At 44.0% G+C, this 19,424-nt stretch overlaps 1 protein-coding gene across 3 annotated transcripts in view; it reads right to left on the bottom strand.

Annotated features, from left to right (window-relative positions):
- ajap1 (adherens junctions associated protein 1) overlaps positions 1-19,424 on the bottom strand; it is a 316,781-nt gene that overhangs the window by 91,427 nt on the left and 205,930 nt on the right. The window lies entirely within an intron of this gene.

Below are 19,424 nucleotides of genomic sequence, written 5' to 3'. Positions count from 1 at the left end.
CTAACCAAGTAAATTTGTTGTTCAATTATCTCTGCTGACACTCAATTGCTTTTTTTCTCCCATGTCTGATATTCTCATAACCAATGAACAAAAGGATCGGAAATGCTTGCTTAATTTTCATTTCTGCCTCGTTTTGGTTATTTGCTGCCTGCAGTGCACTAGAAATGAATCGTTAATCCCTGATAGTTAGTAATCATGATTTAGAAAGCTGAGCTATGAGGAATATTAAAACAAGCTGGGTTTTATACTTGAAGGTGAAGCATTACAGATTTTTACCAAACTCCAACATATTCAATTTTTCAATCCGATGAAGAGATTAACTACCAAAAAAACAAGCAAAAGAATTAAGAAGCCTCAAATTAAAGACAGATGTAAAATTAGATTAGTAAGTTATCACAGAACTTTCTAACAACTTTTCAAACACTACAACACTATTTATAATTCCATGTCACAGTACGGAAGTAATAAGACAGAATAGGACGGGACAATATTTTATTGAAGGCTGAACTGACGAGACTCAGACAACATGCTAAGTCTCTACGTAACTCTCTGCATGAATCTTATCTTTGGAGCTACTCTGAGGATGTTAGGAGAAGCCACAGGCAGGGACAGGAGCCGAAACATTTGAATTAAGAAAGTCCTTTTTGAAAAAAATGTTGCATGCAGAAGCTAACAGCACTAGGGACCCAGGTCTGATTCCAGCCTCAAGTGACTGTTTGGAATTTGTATGTTGTATCACTATCTGTATGGCTTTCCTCTGGGTTTCCTCCCACAGTCCAAAGTTGTGCAGGTTAGGTGGATTTGCCATGCTAAATTGCCCAGGCATGTGCAGGCTAGATGGATTAGCCACGGGAAATGCAGGGTTATGGTGTAACAGTAACAGGGTGGGTTTGGGTGGGATGCTCTTCAGAGGGTCAGTGTGGATACAATGGGCTGAATGGTCTGATTCCACACTACAGGGATTCTATGATGCTTAAATGGAGACGATGAATAAGTCATTATGACCTCCTCCAGCTTGTGCAAAACTCTCTATAAAGGCTTCAGAATAGACAAGGGATAACTAGCCTACAAATTCCACTACAGGTAGAGCTTTGACCCCTCTATCCCCAACTTTTTATCCCCAACTTTTTTAACTCTCTTGCATTTGGTGAAAGCCCCATGAGTTTACCTGTAAGCTCCCGCACTCATGCATAATGTAGCGATACAGTGTATCAACAGTTGTGTAAAAGGAACTCCCTTCTTAACGAGCTTTCCTCTCTCTTAAAATCATTATACAATTGATACCTACAGCCTAAAAATGAAGAATGCTTAATGGTTCACTTAAGATTATGCAGTTGGTCTCAATTTGTTATTAACTGAACTTGGGCACAAATTAATTCACTATTAGGATTGTAATATCCTGTTAGGCTAATCTAGCAATTCCTGCCTTCATTCTTGTTTCGACAATTGGAGAAATGGATAATGCAGCAGTTGCAGTGGCACTGAAAATCTTCTTGTATAACTATAGGCTCAATTTAGAGATGGACAGATCTCAACTGCGGTCCATGCAAAGGGAAAGACAGAAATGAAGCAGGATGGTAGAGGGTGAAAGAAATAGGCACAATGTAAATAGAGTCATTGAGATGTACTGCACGGAAATAAACCTTCGGTCCAATTTATCAATTCCAATGAGATATCCTAAATTAATCTAGTCCCATTTGCAAGCATTTGGCCCATATTCCTCTCAACCCTTCCTATTCGTATACCCATCCAGATGCCTTTTAAATGTTGTAATGGTACCAGCCTCCATCATTTCCTCTGGCTGTTCTTTCCATACACGCACCACCCTCTGCATGAAAAAGTTGCCTCTTAGGTCCCTTTAAATCTTTCCCCTCTCATCTTAAACCTATGCCCGCTACTTTTGGACTCCTCTACCCTGGGAAAAAGACCTTGTCCCTATCCATGCCCCTCATGATTTTATAAACCTCTGTAAGGTCATCCCTCAGCCTCTGACACTCCAGGGAAAACAGCCTCAGTCTATTCGGCCTCTCCCTATAGCTCAGACCCTCCAACCCTGGCAACATCCTTGTCAGTCTTTTCTGAGCTATTTCAAGCTTCACAACATGTTGGAGGTGATTTCTTCGAATTCCAGGAGCAGCAGTTACTGTTTTATATGCTGTTGCATTGTTTTGGAACTTTTGGAAAAAAAAAGTCAAAACAACAGCAGTTTAAAAGGGAGAAGAGCAGACAAAGGAAGCACATGGTGAGGACAGTGCAGGCGAGAGAGAGAGAGAAAGAGAAAACCTGCACAGTTACTGCCTTTGCTGTTTGAATTCGTGTTTCGCTGGGCATCGGAGTGCATCTGGGAAAATTAACAAACAGTGAAATTCACAACTAATCTTGGAGCAACTGTTGGGCGAAGTTCACAGCACAGAATCAGATAAGTTAATTGTTGTTTTAAGTCTGTCCAAGAGAAAGGCTGCAGTAGTGAGTATAGTGAATTCTTTCTTGATTAAATGTTTTTGGAGATGAATCTCTTGATTAAACTTCAAATATAAGCCAAAGCTATTAATTTAACCTGGGGCAGTGTTTGCAGAGGAATAACACGGTGTTATTTTCTGGGTCTGTAGATTGTGAAGGAGCAAAAATGGCCTTTGCAGTGATATGTACTTCTTGTCAGATGTGGGAGTTTAAAGAGAGTTTAAGGGTTACTGCAGATTATATCTGCCATAAATGCTGTTGGATGCAAATCTTATCAGATTGAGTGGATTGGTTGGAGAGACAAATAGAAGCTATGAGGAATTTGCAACAGCAACAGTATGTGATGGATGACAGTTATAGAAAGGGGGGAAAGTCTCAAATACAGTCACATAGATGGGTTAACTCCAGGAAGGGTGAGAGAGGTAGGCAGCTAGAGCAGGAGTCTTTTGTGGATATCCTATTTCAAACAGGTATGCTGTTTTGGAAAATGTAGGGGGTGATGGATTCTCAGCGGAACGTAGCATGAACAGCCAAGTTTCTGGTATTGAGACTGGCTCTAATGCAACGAGGGGTACGGCGGCTTCCAAGAGATCAATTGTGTTAGGGGATTCTATAGTCCGAGGAACAGACAGACGTTTCTGAGGCCAGCAGAGAAAAAGCAGAATGGTGTGTTGTTTCCCTGGTGCCAGGATCAAGGATGTCTCAGAGAGGGTACAGAATGTTCTTACGGGGGAGAGGGGCCAGCAGGAGGTCATTGTCCACATTGGAACCAACGACATTGGAAGGGAAAAGGTTGAGATTCTGAAGGAAGATTACAGAGAGTTAGGCAGAAATTTAAAAAGGAGGTCCTCAAGGGTAGTAATATCTGGATTACTCCCAGTGCTACGAGCTAGTGAGGGCAGGAATAGGAGGATAGAGAAGATGAATGCATGGCTGAGGAGCTGGTGTGTGGGAGAAGGATTCACATTTTTGGATCATTGGAATTTCTTTTGAGGTAGAAGTGACCTGTACAAGAAGGACAGATTGCACCTAAATTGGAAGGGGACTAATATACTGGCAGGGAAATTTGCTAGAACTGCTCGGGAGGATTTAAACTCGTGAGGTGGGGGGGTGGGACCCAGGGAGATAGTGAAGAAGGGGGGGTGGGACCCAGGGAGATAGTGAGGAAAGAGATCGGTCTGAGGCGGGTACAGCTGAGAATAGAAGTGAGTCAAACAGTCAGGGCAGGCAGGGACAAGGTAGGACTAATAAATTAAACTGCATTTATTTCAATGCAAGGGGCCTAACAGGGAAGGCAGATGAACTCAGGGCATGGTTAGGAACATGGGACTGGGATATCATAGTAATTATGGAAACATGGCTCAGGGATGGGCAGGACTGGCAGCTGAATGTTCCAGGATACAAATGTGATGGGAAGGATAGAAAGGGAGGCAAAAGAGGAGAGGGGGTGACATTTTTGATAAGGGATAGCATTACAGCTGTGCTGAGGGAGGATATTCCCAGAAATACATCCAGGGAGGTTATTTGGGTGGAACTGAGAAAGAAGAAAGGGATGATCACCTTATTGCGATTGTATTATAGACCTCCCAATAGTCAGAGGGAAATTGAGAAACAAACTTGTAAGGAGAGCTCAGTTATCTGTAAGAATAATAGGGTGGTTATGGTCGGGGATTTTAACTTTCCAAACATCAACTGGGACTGCTATAATGTTAAAGGTTTAGATGGAGAGGAATAAATGTATACAAGACAATTTTCTGATTCAGTATGTGGATGTGTGTACTGGAGAAGGTGCAAAACTTGACCTACTCTTGGGAAATAAGGCAGGGCAGGTGACTGAGGTGTCAGTGGGGGAGCACTTTGGGGCCAGTGACCATAATTCTATTTGTTTTAAAATAGTGATGGAAAAGGATAGACCAGATCTAAAACTTGAAGTTCTAAATTGGAGAAAGGCCAATTTTTTGACAGTATTAGGCAAGAACTTTCTAAAGCTGATTGGATGTTCGTAGATAAAGGGACGGCTGGAAATTGGGAAGCCTTCAGAAATGAGATAACAAGAATCCAGAGAAAGTATATTTCTCTGAAAAAGAAAGGGTAGGCTGGTAACTATAGGGAATGCTGGATGACAAAAGAAATTGAGGGTTTGGTTAAGAAAAAGTGAGAAGCATATGTCAGGTACAGGCAGGATAGATCGAGTGAATCCTTAGAAGAGTATAAAGAAAGTAGGAGTATACTTAAGAGGGAAATCAGGAGGACAAAACGGGGGACATGAGATAGCTTTGGCAAATAGAATTAAGGAGAATCCAAAAGGGTTTTACAAATACATTAAGGACAAAAGGGTAACTAGGGAAGACAAAAGGGTAACTAGGGAGAGAATAGGTCCCCTCAAAGATCAGCATGGCGGCCTTTGAGTGGAGCCACAGAAAATGGGGGAGATACCAAATGAATATTTTGCATCAGTATTTATTGTGGAAAAGGATATAGAAGATATAGACTGTAGGGAAATAGATGGTGACATCTTGCAAAATGTCCAGATTACAGAGGAGGAAGTGCTGGATGTCTTGAAACAGTTAAAGGTGGATAAATCCCCAGGATCTGATCAGGTGTACCCGAGAACTCTGTAGGAAGCTAGAGAAGTGATTGCTGGGCCTCTTGCTGAGATATTTGTATCATCGATAGTCACAGGTGAGGTGCTGGAAGACTGGAGGTTGGCAAATGTGGTGCCACTGTTTAAGAAGGGTGGTAAGGACAAGCCAGGGAACTATAGACCAGTGAGCCTGACCTCGGTGGTGGGCAAGTTGTTGGAGGGATTCCTGAGGGACAGGATGTACATGTATTTGGAAAGGTGGATTCGGGATAGTCAACATGGCTTTGTGCATGGGAAATCAAGTCTCACAAACTTGATTGAGTTTTTTGATGAGGTAAAAAGAAGATTGATGAGGGCAGAGCAGTAGATGTGATCTATATGGACTTCAGTAAGGCGTTCAATAAGGTTCCCCATGGGAGACTGATTAGCAAGGTTAGATCTCATGGAATACAGGGAGAACTAGCCATTTGGATACAGAACTGGCTCAAAGGTAGAAGACAGAGGGTGGTGGTGGAGGGTTGTTTTTCAGACTGGAGGCCTGTGACCAGTGGAGTGCCACAAGGATCAGTGCTGAGCCCTCTACTTTTTGTCATTTCCATAAATGATTTGGATGCGAGCATAAGAGGAACAGTTAGTAAGTTTGCAGATGACACCAAAATTGGAGGTGTAGTGGACAGCGAAGAGAGTTATCGCAGATTATAACAGGAACTTGACCAGATGGGCCAATGGGCTGAGAAGTGGCTGATGGAGTTTAATTCAGATAAATGCGAGGTGTTGCATTTTGGGAAAGCAAATCTTAGCAGGACTTATACACTTAATGGTAAGGTCCTAGGGAGTGTTGCTGAACAAAGAGACCTTGGAGTGCAGGTTCATAGCTCCTTGAAAGTGGAGTCGCAGGTAGATATGATAGTGAAGAAGGCGTTTGGTATGCTTTCCTTTATTGGTCAGAGTATTGAGTACAGGAGTTGGGAGGTCATGTTGCGGCTGTACAGGACATTGGTTAGGCCACTGTTGGAATATTGCGTGCAATTCTGGTATCCTTCCTATCGGAAAGATGTTGTGAAACTTGAAAGGGTTCAGAAAAGATTTACAAGGATGTTGCCAGGGTTGGAGGATCTGAGCTACAGGGAGAGGCTGAACAGGCTGGGGCTGTTTTCCCTGGAGCGTCGGAGACTGAGGGGTGACCTTATGGAGGTTTACAAAATTATGAGGGGCATGGATATGATAAGTAGGCAAAGTCTTTTCCCTGGGGTTGGGGAGTCCAGAACTAGAGGGCATAGGTTTAGGGTGAGAGGGGAAAGATATAAAAGAGACCTAAGGGGCAACATTTTCATGTAGAGGGTGGCATGTGTATGGAATGAGCTGCCAGAGGATGTGGTGGAGGCTGGTACAATTGCAACATTTAAGAGACATTTGGATGGGTATATGAATAGGAACGGTTTGGAGGGATATGTGCTGGGTGCTGGCAGGTGGGACTAGATTGGGTTGGGATATCTGGTCGGCATGGACGGGTTAGACCGAAGGGTCTGTTTCCATGCTGTACATCTCTATGACTCTATGACTCTATCTTTCCTGTAGCAGGGAGACCAGAATTCAATGCAGCATTCCCACAAAAAGGAAAATGCTGAAAAATGACACTTGACGCTCCCTTATAGGAATTGTGACAAAAGCACCTTACTTTAGCCAGGTTTCTATTTTCTATCTAGTGTCTCAGGCTTAGCACTTGCATATAGGTTTTAGTCAGGGCTGGTCACATTTTAAGGCTCATTGCTCCATGCAAGTTCCTTTGACCAGCTCAGCTTTGATATTTAGTGCCTCGAATGTTTACCTTCTTGACATTAAGTTTTCACCTGCTCAAATCCCTCACATTCCCAAAGTAGCTTATCGTCATCAGTTTGTTTATGTTTGTTATTGCTGATGATTCTATTATTCATGTTTAAACATCCTCCAGGTCAATCTCATTACTTTACTGATGCAGTTACTATCTTAGCTCACCATATACATCTTCGCTTTTGCCATTTAATCTTTCCTGTCCTTTGCCCTGACGTGAACTTCTTTATTTCTTGGCTTGCCTCTCACTTTCCCTCCTCACTGTTTGCTTCAAGTCTGTTACATCTTTTCCAGTTGTAACAAAACTTCAATAAGGTGGATTGTCGATTTTGGTTTTCTCTCCACAAGCCCTGTCTCAGTTTTCATTTCAATTGTTATTGGGGTTTCCCTTGTTTGGGGACATAGGATTTACAGACGAACTTTCTTGTAATCAAACCAACAGCTTGCAACATATTAATTATCCAAGAAACCAAATTAAGGACAATGTGCATGGGTTAATTAGCTTCCTTGGTCAGCATAGGTATCAAAGCTAGGATGGCTGTTTTGAATATCTTAAATGTACTTCAATGTTAGGGATGAGAAAATCCATCCTTGATCATGACTTCATGAATTGGGGTGGAAATTTGATTCATGAACATCAAGTGTGGGGGAAAAAGGCTGAAAAGCAATTGAGGGTGGTCAGATCAGCCACGACTTCTTTGAACGGTGAAGCAGATTTGATGGGCCAAATAGTTTACTTCTGCTGCTATGTTGCACTATTGTCATGATCACTCCAACAGATAGCACTCACTTGTGGATAACTCACTGTCGAGTCTCCATAGCCATTGTAAAGTTTGGGAAGTCAAAGTTAATATCAAAAAGTATGGCACTGGAAAAGCACAGCAGTATCTGTGATGCAGGAGAGTTGATGTTTCGGACATAAGCCCTTTATCAGGAATGGCTTGTGTGCAAAACGTCAACTCTCCTGCTCCTCGGATGCTGCCTGACTTGTTGTGCTTTTCCAGTGCCACACTTTTCCAACTTTGATTCTCCAGCATCTGCAGTCCTCACGTTCTTTAAGTCCAGGTCAATGGCCACCTGCTCTATCCAAACTTGCTACATTGGCCAAATCTTAAACTACAAACATCTGTCCCTTGAAGCGTTGACACGCATGATGCTCAAAAATGTTCACGTATATGACCAAACAACAGCCATACAATTATAAGACGACAAATTGGGAGCATTGGTTTGTAATGGAATGCATCTACAGTATACTGATTAACAGACTGTATCAATGTATTTACTAGTGTACTCAGAACCATTAACAGTGTTAAATCAACACATAAAGAAACAGACAGGATAGATGTACATTGATAGCTGAGGTCCGGGGCGCTCACCTGTGATCCCACCTGAGGGACATCGCGTGTTGGATGGACCCCACCCAGGAAGGAAACAAAAGGAGAAAAAAGTTGAAAATGATCCAAGGAATTTCCAGTTTAATTTTGAGTTGATTGATGCCTCACCTTCTGGCTCACAGCTTCCTTTCATCCGAGAAAAAAAAATCACAGTTTTTGTAGTTCCCTCCCATCAATGGTCAAATGTCAAGCCCAGCAACATGTCTGTGTTGTAATATAGGACCAAGTGTAAACAGCTTGGTAAACTTGCAAAAACAAATCCTCCAATAATAGTATCTTTCCTGCCATGTATTAGTGAAATTCTATCATTGTTGCACATAACCACTGTCTTTCCTATCATGTAACTGGTGTCACGTCAACAGTAGTATCTTTTCTGGTAATATACATCAATCTGTATCATTCAATGAGCAATATTCCCCAACCGCTGATCATTTGCTATTCAAGATACTCCAACATCTACCATTCCTTATACAGCTAGCCCAGCTATCTGCAACCCATTATGTAGCATACTTTCAGCTCTCTGCAGCCTGTTTGCAATTTATATCTCTCCATTTTGACGTCATTTGCTACAAATTTTCTAACTTTAAACAGAACATTTTAAGATTCACTTGTTCCTGTGAAACACTTTCATTTGTGATCCTTTATATTATATGCAGAGGCTTTTGCCTGAGTATATTAAGTTTGTAGTCTCAAAACCACAATCTATAAGTATATAATATTAGCAGACACTTGAGTGAAATATCATATTGTTAGAGATGTTTTCCTTTCAAGTGAAGCCAAATCGAAGGCGCCGTTTGGATAAAAGCTCATTTTAACCTGAAAGACTAAATCAGCTTCACTCCACAGATGATACCCGACCTGCTGCGCTTTTCTAGCAACACATTTTCAGCTGCTGAGTATTTCCAGCATTTTCAGTTTCCATTTCAGAATTTCTTCATCCACAGTATTTTAATGTTGTGTTGAAAGTGCATCTGCTTGCTTAAGCTGAAATTAAGGATTCAGTGTCACTTGACAAGCAAGGAGTTCGCGTGGTGTTTCAGGCAACATTCACTTCTTTCCCAAGGAAGTAAGATCATTTATTCATGAACTTAAATGCTATCCTGTGAGTTAAAAAATGGTTAGTACACAGGTAGACCACATAATGGAGAAGGCTAATGGGATGCTAGCCTTTATTTTGAGAAGAATTGAACAACAAAGTCAGGATGTTATTCTTCTGTTATACCGGTATTGATGCAATCACCTCCTGACTACGGCGCACATTTTTGACTCCTTTTTTAAAGATGCAAATGCATTGAAGGTGACTCAGAGGAGGTTTAAAAGATTGATGCCTGGAATGAATGGGTTCTTTTATGAGGATGTGTGGACAGGCTGGGCTGGAGTTTAGAAGAGTGAGAGGTGACTTGATGGAAGTGTACAAGATCCTGAGTTGTCTTGACAAGGTGAATGTAGAAAGGATATTTCCTCTCGTTGGTCAGCTCAGAACAAAGAGGCACTGTCTTAAAAGTACGCATCGCCCTTTCAGAATATGACAGGGATTAGGAGAATTGTTTTCTCTCAGAGGGTAATGCAACTTTGCCTCAGAAGGAGGTGGAAATGGCAGGTCATTGAATATTTTAAAGACAGAGGTTGATAGATTTTCGTTAGGCAGGGGAATCAAATATCATTGAGAATAAATCAGAGTGAGAATTCAAAAGACAAACCATTATCTTATTGAATGGTGGGCATGCTGGAGGGATTAAATAATGTATCCAATTAGTAATTCATACAGTTGCATATTTATGGGATCTTGCTGTTTGTGTACTAGCTGATGTATTTGCATATATAACTCATTATCAGGAGTGAGCGAGATATTTTTAAGACTTTTATCACACACTATACAAATACTATTTTCCCCTCTGTAAAACACTCCCAAGGTTTCAGGAATTTTTTTATTTTGAAGATACCTAGCAGTTATAATAACTTCCACCCTCGTGCTTAAATTAAACTGTCAGAGGTCTAAAGTTGCAGGGCACATCACAGCTAAGCTTAATGTGATCCTCATTCAGCCTCTTCAGATCACCAAATAGGATTGGAACCCTTCTTGAATCTTGACTTTCTTTATTCTCTGGGTGTGGAGCAAGTTTTAATACTTGCTACTCCATTGAGATCAGCCAACTTCAGAATTTTGAAACGTACCCATAAGAAAATCAAAATCCTATAATTGGAACAAAAAACAAAGTGACACCAAGCAAAATAATGTAAATCGATCAGGACAGAATTATAATATGACAATTTCTTCACTGATCACTATGACGATGCTGTGGCTTTAAGGGGTGTATGTTATCCTTTTTTATGAAGAAAGTTTTAAAGTCAGCGATAAAGAGCCCTCTATAGAAATCCCATAAAGTAAACAGCTTGTGAGGCCTTGTGTTTTTTTTTAAAGTTGGAACAATAGAAGCTGCCTGAATAGGTGGGATCAACCTCCCATAAAGCCAGAATTTTTAGTTTTAGTTTTTCCACAGCAGTTGCTGGGGTTTTGAAGCTGGGTTAAGAAGCTGCAGTACACCGCTCTCTACTACTCTCTCTCTCTCACACACACAGTTTTCTCTTGATGTTTTTCCCTCTGGACTTGAGAATTTTCTGAGGCAATCCATTTTAATATGTTTATGAGATGTTCCCATCTTGGAACAGTTACTATTTAGTAGTTAAATGATCACTTATTATGTTAAGTCTTCCAAAGGTGTTATTATTCCAATTTCTTATTTCTTCTGTTGTATTTTAACTATAGTGGATGGATAAAATGTGTTTTGTCTCAATACTGGTAGTTTGACCAATCAAATTGTATCCAGAACGCAATGACTTTAAAATAAGAAAATGTTAGGGAACATATTTTGAGGGCATTCAGTCTGGTCCATAATATCACATTGCATCTGTTTCTGCAGCAGGTTCACCCTAGTTCAAATTACTTCGAGACCACATACTCAAGCAAGGATGAACCTCATTTACCTCTGTGTGCAGTGACCCAAAGATTATTTAGTTAATCCCATTTCACCATCTAATAGCCTCACAGATGTACAGGCACAACATGAGGCAGTGTATACATCTGTCTTTTAGTAATCAGAATTTTTGGTTGACTCAATATAAGGTAGTCTACAGAGAACCATGACTCATCTGTGTACACAAGCTTCCGAATATATGAAAGGGCAGTCTCACAGAAAGCATGACTAAACCAAGGATTCATAAAAAAAGTCAATAGATAATATATTACTGTCATTTAGGAGTTTGTCTCAAAGAGGATTTTGCATTATTCACATTATTCCCATAAATTGCCTGAATTTTAATGTTTGTTTCTATAGATCTTAAATTTATTGATGAGGTGTTATCCCAGAGCAATGTTAGACAATTGGTTTCTTGAAATTCCAGGCAATACTCAATTTAAATTAATAGTAGATGATAGTACTTAAGTAGCCTATAATTGATAAGCGTTAAGAATATCAGACCCTTAATAAAAGCGATCTCCTGAAAACTGTTGGAAGGTGACAGTGTGAGAAATCCATTTATATTTCTGTTACTAGCGTCTCTCTAAGAGTCTTTTTCTTTCTGAGCTATTGTATAGACAGAGGGGAATTTCAAAGAGAATGTTAAGATGTAGGTGCTGTGGTAATCCTAAATCAAACTTCTCTTATCTGTACAGCCTACAGGCATTGCTTCTACTGTTGGTCACTTTGAAGAAACCAAAGTGCCTCCCACTTCAGAAATCTCGAGGAAGTCTGAAAGTTCATAATGTAGCAGACAGATTGGAAAACAGCAGGAAAAAGCCAATGAAATAAATCAAAAAAAGAGATGTTAGATAACACCAAGTTGGAGTCTTAAACATTCTCAGATGGTTGGAAGGAGGGGTACTGAGATAAAAGTTTTAGGAAAAGATTTGCCCAATTGGGAGTCAGGCAATGTGATGAATTTCAATTTTTATGTTGTACAAATGCACAGCAGGGGAAAAACACATGGGAAGATTTTTTAAACAGGGTTTAGACAGACAGGAAAAGAAACATTCAAAAGAAAACCAATAATAGAAACATTGATTAAATAAAACCACAATCTGTCCATCCGTTCCAGTGAGCTGCACTTTCTCATTTTTGTTTCAGGAGTTTTAAAGAGAGATTAATGATTTGCCTTAGCCAAGGATGACTTTTCTCAAACAAACAATCTTTCAGTCTTCACCTCAATAATGGGACATTAGCAGTCCTCTGGGCAACCTAGAAAGGATTGAAAATTACTGTCACCTCCCTCCTACACTGTAAAATCATATAATTCCTACAGAGTGGAAACTGGACATTTAACCCAAGTCCACACCAGACCACTGAAGAGGGACCCACCCACACCCATTCCCGCTATGGACACTGTGGGCAATTTAGCATGGCCAATTCACCTAACCTGCACATCTGTGGAAGGAAACCGGCGCACCCAGAGGAAACCCACATAGACACTTGGGAGAATGTGCAAACTCCACATAGATAGTCACCCAAGGCTGGAATCAAACCCAGGTCCCTGGAACTGTGAGACAGTAGTGCTAACCACTGAGCCACTGTGCTGCCCTTAGACTGCTTAGTAAGGTTAGATTACATGGGATCCAGGAGACCTAGCCAATTGGATACAAAATGAGCTTGACGGTATGAGACAGAGGTGGTGGTAGAGGATTGTTCAGACTATAACCAGCCGTGTGCCACAAGGATCAGTGCTGGGTCCACTATTGTTCATGATTTATATAAACAATTTGGATGAGAATATTGGAGGCATGGTTGGTAAGTTTGTGGATGACACCAAAAATATAGTATAGTGGACAGTGAAGAAAGTTATCTGAGAGTACAATGGGATCTTGATCAACTCAGCTAGAGGGCTGAGAAGTGGCAGATGCAGTTTAATTTAGATAATTGTGAGCTGCTGCACCTTGGTAAGACAAACCAGGACATGACTTACACAGTTAATGGTAGGGCCATGCTGAGTGTTGTTGTACAGAGAGGGGGGTGCAGGTTCATAATTCCTCGAAACTGGTGTCACAGGTAGGTTGGTGAAGAGGGCATTTGGTAAGCTTGCCTTCAATAGTCAGAGCAGTGAGTATAGGAGTTAAGATGTCATGTTACGGCTGTATAAGACATTGATGAGGCCACAATTGGAGTACTCTGTACAATTCTGGTCACCCTACTAGAGGAAGGATGTTATTAAACTGGAAGGGGTGCAAAAACAACTTACAACAATGGCTCAGAGACTGGGGGAGGTTTGAGTTGTAAGAAGAGGCTGGGATTATTTCCCTGGAGCTTAGGAGGCTGAGGGATGACCTTATAAATGTTTCCAAAATCACAAGGTCAAAGATAAGGTGAATAGCCAAGGTCTTTTTCCCAGAGTAGGGGAGTCCAAAACTTGACAGCAAGGGTTGAACTTGAGAGGGGAAAAATATAAAAGAGACCTGAAGGGTAACTTTTCCACACAGAGGGTGGTGCATATATGTACTGAGCTCCCAGTGGAAGTGGTAGAGGCAAGTATAAATTATAACATTTAAAGGACATTTGGACAGCTACATGGACAGGAAAGGTTTGGAGGGACATGGGCTAAACATGGCAAATGGGACAAGTTCAGTTCAAGAAACCAGGTTGGCATAGACGTGTTGGGCCGAATGGGCCTATTTCCATGCTGTATGACTCTGTCACTCTGTACAGTCTGGGATATGTCTCACCCAGGACTACAGAATTATCCATATTAAAGTAACTAAACCTGCTCACATCTCCTCCCTCTCTAACTGATCTTAGAGTAGGATAAAAGGCCAGCATAACATAGAGGGCTGAAAGGCCTGTACTGTGCTGTACTGTTCTATGTTGATTTCTGCTAATCTTTCACAGTCCACAATGATGTCTACACCTGCATCATCCTTCTCTATCGTAAAGTGCTCATTGAGGATAGAGCTCACATGTTCTGTGTCCATATGCACATTATCGGTATAGTTTCTTCATAGGCCCTACTCTTTCCCTAGTTATCTATTTGGCCTTTGTAATTTAAAAATAAATCTTTAGGCTTTCCTTTTCATTTTAGTTTGCAAATGCTTTCTCATCCACTCTCTTTGCCTTCCTAATTTCTTTTCTTAAGGTCCCCCCACATTTTCTGTACTTATCCTCAGATTATGGCACATTGAACTCTTGGTAGCTCTCTTGGTTCTCCAGGGTGTCTGGTTCATACCCATTGTCTCTACAGGAACCTATTTGTTCTGTATTTCCTGAATGACCCCCATTGCTCTGGCACACTTTATCTGCAAGTAGTTGGCCCCAGTCCACTTGGGCCAAATCATATCTTATACAGTCATAGACTCATAGAGCTGTACAGCACGGAAACAGACCCTTCGGTCCAACTCGTCCATGTCAACCAGATATCCCAACCCAATCTAGACCCATCTGCTAGCACCTGGCCCATATCCCTCCAAACCCTTCCCATTTACATACCCATCCAAATGCCTTTTAAATGCTGCAATTGTACTAGCCTCCACCACTTCCACTGGCAGCTTATTCCAGACACGCACCACCCTCTAGTTGTGGACTCCCCCACCCCAGGGAAAAGACTTTGCCTATTTGCCCTGTCCACAGCCCTCATGATTTTATAATTGTAAAATTAGCTTTGCCCCAGTTAAAAACTTTTATTCCTGGCTTATCCTTATCCATCGCTAATCTAAATCTGACTGAGTTATTGTCACTATCTCAAAAATCTTCCCACACTGAAACACCTTCCACTTGCCTGGCCTCAGTTCCCAAAGAACATGGCCTTGCTCCTGCCTTGATTCACCTTGGCTCCTGAGGCCAGGGGGAACCAGTTGTGGATGCTCATGAGGCTGTGCACTAAGGGCTGAAAACATGAGATGTCCAGGGAGGCTTTGACCTGCAGGGCTCCTCTGCTTGGAATAGTCACCTGTCTAAGGCTTGCATCCTTCCTGATGGACTCGGCAAAAGGCTGTATACAACACACACACACACACAAGGCAGGAGAGAGTGGGCAGCCCTGCCTGACTCCAGATCTGACTGGGAAAAATGCTGATTCCCACCAATTCACTGAGACCATACTAACCGTCTCGGTGTAGATAGGTGGACCTGATTGCAGATTTCCTCCCCAGAGCCCAGTTAGGAGAGTACATCCACCTGTAGTGTATGATATCTTGTCAAAGGTCTTCTCCCACTACAGGCTGATGAGGCAAGGTGTCCAACCCCTGCAGATAGATTATCTTATCCCCGAAGAGAACGAAACTCTCAAAGATCGTCCTGCCCAGTACAACACAGCTCTGAGTGCCACTGACTGCCTGTCACATGGTGCTCACTCGTACATCTCAGTGACACTGACTATCTGTCCCATAGTCATCAGCTCACTCACTCCTCTCAGTGACACTGACTGCCTGTCCCACAGTCATCAGCTCACTCACTCTCAGTGACACTGACTGTCTGTCCCAGGGTCACCACCTCATGCACTCCTCTCAGTGACACTAACTTTTTTTTTATTACAAAAATATACTTTATTCATAAATACTTTGATGATCTATACAACTGGACATGCCATACATATGTAAAAATGCCATCCCATATTCCCAATTTCTTCGTCTCCGCCGCATCTGCTCCCAGGAGGACCAGTTCCAAAACCGTACAACCCAGATGGTCTCCTTCTTCAAGGACCGCAATTTCCCGCCAGACGTGGTCGATGATGCCCTCCACCGCATCTCTTCCACTTCCCACTCCTCCGTCCTTGAGCCCCGCCCCTCCAACCGCCACCAGGACAGAACCCCACTGGTCCTCACCTACCACCCCACCAACCTCCATGTACAACGTATCATCCGCCGTCATTTCCGCCACCTCCAAACGGACCCCACCACCAGGGATATATTTCCCTCCCCTCCCCTATCAGCGTTCCGAAAAGACCACTCCCTCCGTAACTCCCTCGTCAGGTCCACACCCCCCACCAACCCAACCTCCACTCCCGGCACCTTCCCCTGCAACCGCAAAAAATGCAAAACTTGCGCCCACACCTCCCCCCTTACTTCCCTCCAAGGCGCCAAGGGACACTTCCATATCCGCCACAAATTTACCTGCACCTCCAAACACATCATCTGTTACATCCGCTGCACCCGATGTGGCCTCCTCTATATTGGGCAGACAGGCCGCTTACTTGCGGAACATTTCAGAGAACACCTCTGGGACACCCGGACCAACCAACCCAATCACCCCGTAGCCCAACACTTTAACTCCCCCTCCCACTCCACCAAGGACATGCAGGTCCTTGGACTCCTCCATCGCCAGACCATGGCAACACGATGGTTGGAGGAAGAGCGCCTCATCTTCCTCCTAGGAACCCTCCAACCACAAGGGATGAACTCAGATTTCTCCAGTTTCCTCATTTCCCCTCCCCCCACCTTGTCTCAGTCAAATCCCTCAAACTCAGCACCGCCTTCCTAACCTGCAATCTTCTTCTTGACCTCTCCGCCCCCACCCACTCTGGCCTATCACCCTCACCTTGACCTCCTTCCACTTATCGCATTTCCAACGCCCCTCCCCCAAGTACCTCCTCCCTACCTTTTATCTTAGCCTGCTGGACACACATTCCTCATTCCTGAAGAAGGGCTTATGCCCGAAACGTCGATTCTCCTCTTCCTTGGATGCTGCCTGACCTGCTGCGCTTTTCCAGCAAGATATTTTCAGCTCATGCCATACATATGTAAACATTCCATTTGTTTGCATACCGAAACAGAGTAATCATTCCTATTTGCAGGTCTGTATGATTACATTTTTAGCTGAGGGGTCAGCAGAGCCCAAATGACTGCGCGGGCCCCCTGTTCTTCTTTAGGCAGGCCGATGTTACACGGTGGTCTTTCCCCACCGTGCCTTGGCAGCAACTGCCCCAAGCTTCAGTGCGTCCCTCAACACGTAGTCCTGAACCTTGGAATGTGCCAGTCTGCAACACTCAGTCGGGGTCAACTCCTTCAGCTGGAAGATCAACAGGTTTCGGACCGCCCAGAGAGCGTCCTTCACTGAGTCGATGATCCTCCAGGCACAGTTGATGGCCGTCTCGGTGTGCGTCCCGGGGAACAGGCCGTAGAGCACGGAGTCCCGCGTCACGGCGCTGCTCGGGACGAACCTCGACAGACACCACTGCATTCCTCTCCAGACTTCCTCTGCGTAGGCACATTCCAGAAGGAGGTGTTGTGACAGTCTCGTCCCCTCCACAGCCGCTTCGAGGGCAGCGTGCGGTGCGACTGAGAGTCCGGGCGTGCATAAAGGATCTCACAGGCAGAGCCCTTCTCATCACCAGCCAAGCCATGTCTTGGTGCTTGTTGGAAAGTTCTGGCAATGAGGCATTCTGCCAAATGGCTTTGACAGTCTGCTCAGGGAACCGCTCAATAGGATCCGCCCTCTCCTTTTCCCGAAGGGTCTCAAGGCCACTACGTGCTGACCACTTCCTGATGGACTTGTGGTCAAAGGTGTTTTTCTTCATAAACTTCTTCACGAAGGACAGGTGATATGGAACGGTCCAACTACTCGGAGCGTTCCGCGGCAGCGAGGCCAGGCCCATCCTTCGCAACACCGGGGACCGGTAGAACCTCAGTACGTAGTGACACTTGGTGTTTGCGTACCGGGGATCCACGCACAGCTTGATGCAGCCACACACAAAGGTGGCCATCAGGGTGAGGGTGGCATTGGGTGTATTTTTTCCCCCGTTGCCCAGATCTTTATACATCGAGTCCCTTCGGACCCGGTCCATCTTTGACCTCCATATAAACTGGAAGATGGCCCGGGTGACTGCAGCGGCACAGGTTCTGGGAATAGGCCAGACCTGTGTCACGTATAACAGCAATGACAGTGCCTCACACCTGATGACCAGGTTTTTTCCCGCGATGGAGAGCGACCGTAGCGTCCATCTGCCCAGTTTCTGCCTCACTTTGCTGATACGCTCCTCCCAAGACTTGGCGCACGCCCCAGCCCCCCCGAACCAAATACCCAGCACTTTCAGGTGGTCGGTCCTGACGGTGAAGGGGATCGAGGATTGGTCGGCCAAGTTCCCAAAGAGCATGGCCTCGCTCTTGCCTCGGTTTACCTTGGCACCCGAGGCCCGTTCGAACTGGTCACATATGTGCATGAGTCTGCGCACGGACAGTGGATCAGAGCAGAAAACGGCGACGTCATCTATTTACTGGGAGGCCTTAACCTGCAGGGCCCCGCTGCCAGGAATAGTCACCCCTCTCAGGCTCACATCCTTCCTGATGGACTCAGCAAATGGCTCTATGCAGCACACAAACAAGGCAGGAGAGAGAGGGCAGCCCTGCCTGACTCCAGATCTGACTGGGAAGCTATCTGATTCCCACCCATTGATTGAGACTGCACTGACAATGTTGGTGTAGAGCAGTCTGATCCAAATTGCAGATTCCCTCCCCAAAGCCCATTTTGGAGAGAACATCTCTCATATACCGGTGTGATATGCTGTCAAAGGCTTTCTCCTGGTCCAGGCTGATCAGGCAGGTGTCCAACCCTCTGTCCTGCACGTAGGCGATCATATCCCTGAGGAGTGCGAGACTCTCAGCGATCTTCCTGCCCGGCACAGCACAGGTTTGGTCAGGGTGAATCACCGACCCTAGAGCAGACCTGACCCGGTTGGCGATTACCTTTGACAGAATTTTGTAATCCGCATTCAACAGTGAGATTGGTCTCCAATTTTTGAGTTCCTCTCTCTCCCCCTTCCGCTTGTAGATGAGGGTGATGATGCCTTTCCTCATGGATTCACTCATGGTACCTGCCCGAAGCATACTGACATACACCTCCAGCAGGTCCCGGCCAATCAAGTCCCAAAGAGCAGAATAGAGCTCGACCGGTAAGCCGTCGCTTCCGGGAGTTTTATTATTTTCAAAGGACTCGAGGTCCTTGGTCAGCTCGTCCAGAGATAGCAGCTGGTCCAGCCTCTCCCGTGTTCCGACGTCTAAGACTTCCGTGATAGAGGACAGGAATGACTGGGAGGCCGTGCTGTTGGTCGGCTTCGCGTCATACAGACTGGCATAGAAGGAATTACTGATCCTCATGACGTCAGCCTGAGATGACGTTATCGAGCCATCTTCTTCCTTCAGGCTGCTGAGCATGGAGCTCTCTTTGTGCACCTTCTGGAAGAAG

Source organism: Chiloscyllium plagiosum, unplaced genomic scaffold (assembly GCF_037043375.1).
Source record: "Chiloscyllium plagiosum isolate Xiang-an unplaced genomic scaffold, Cpla_swu_hap1 HiC_scaffold_37, whole genome shotgun sequence".
Lineage (NCBI taxonomy): Eukaryota > Metazoa > Chordata > Chondrichthyes > Orectolobiformes > Hemiscylliidae > Chiloscyllium > Chiloscyllium plagiosum.
Note: the sequence above shows the minus strand (reverse complement) of the source record. Positions and strands in the feature narration are given on the sequence as shown.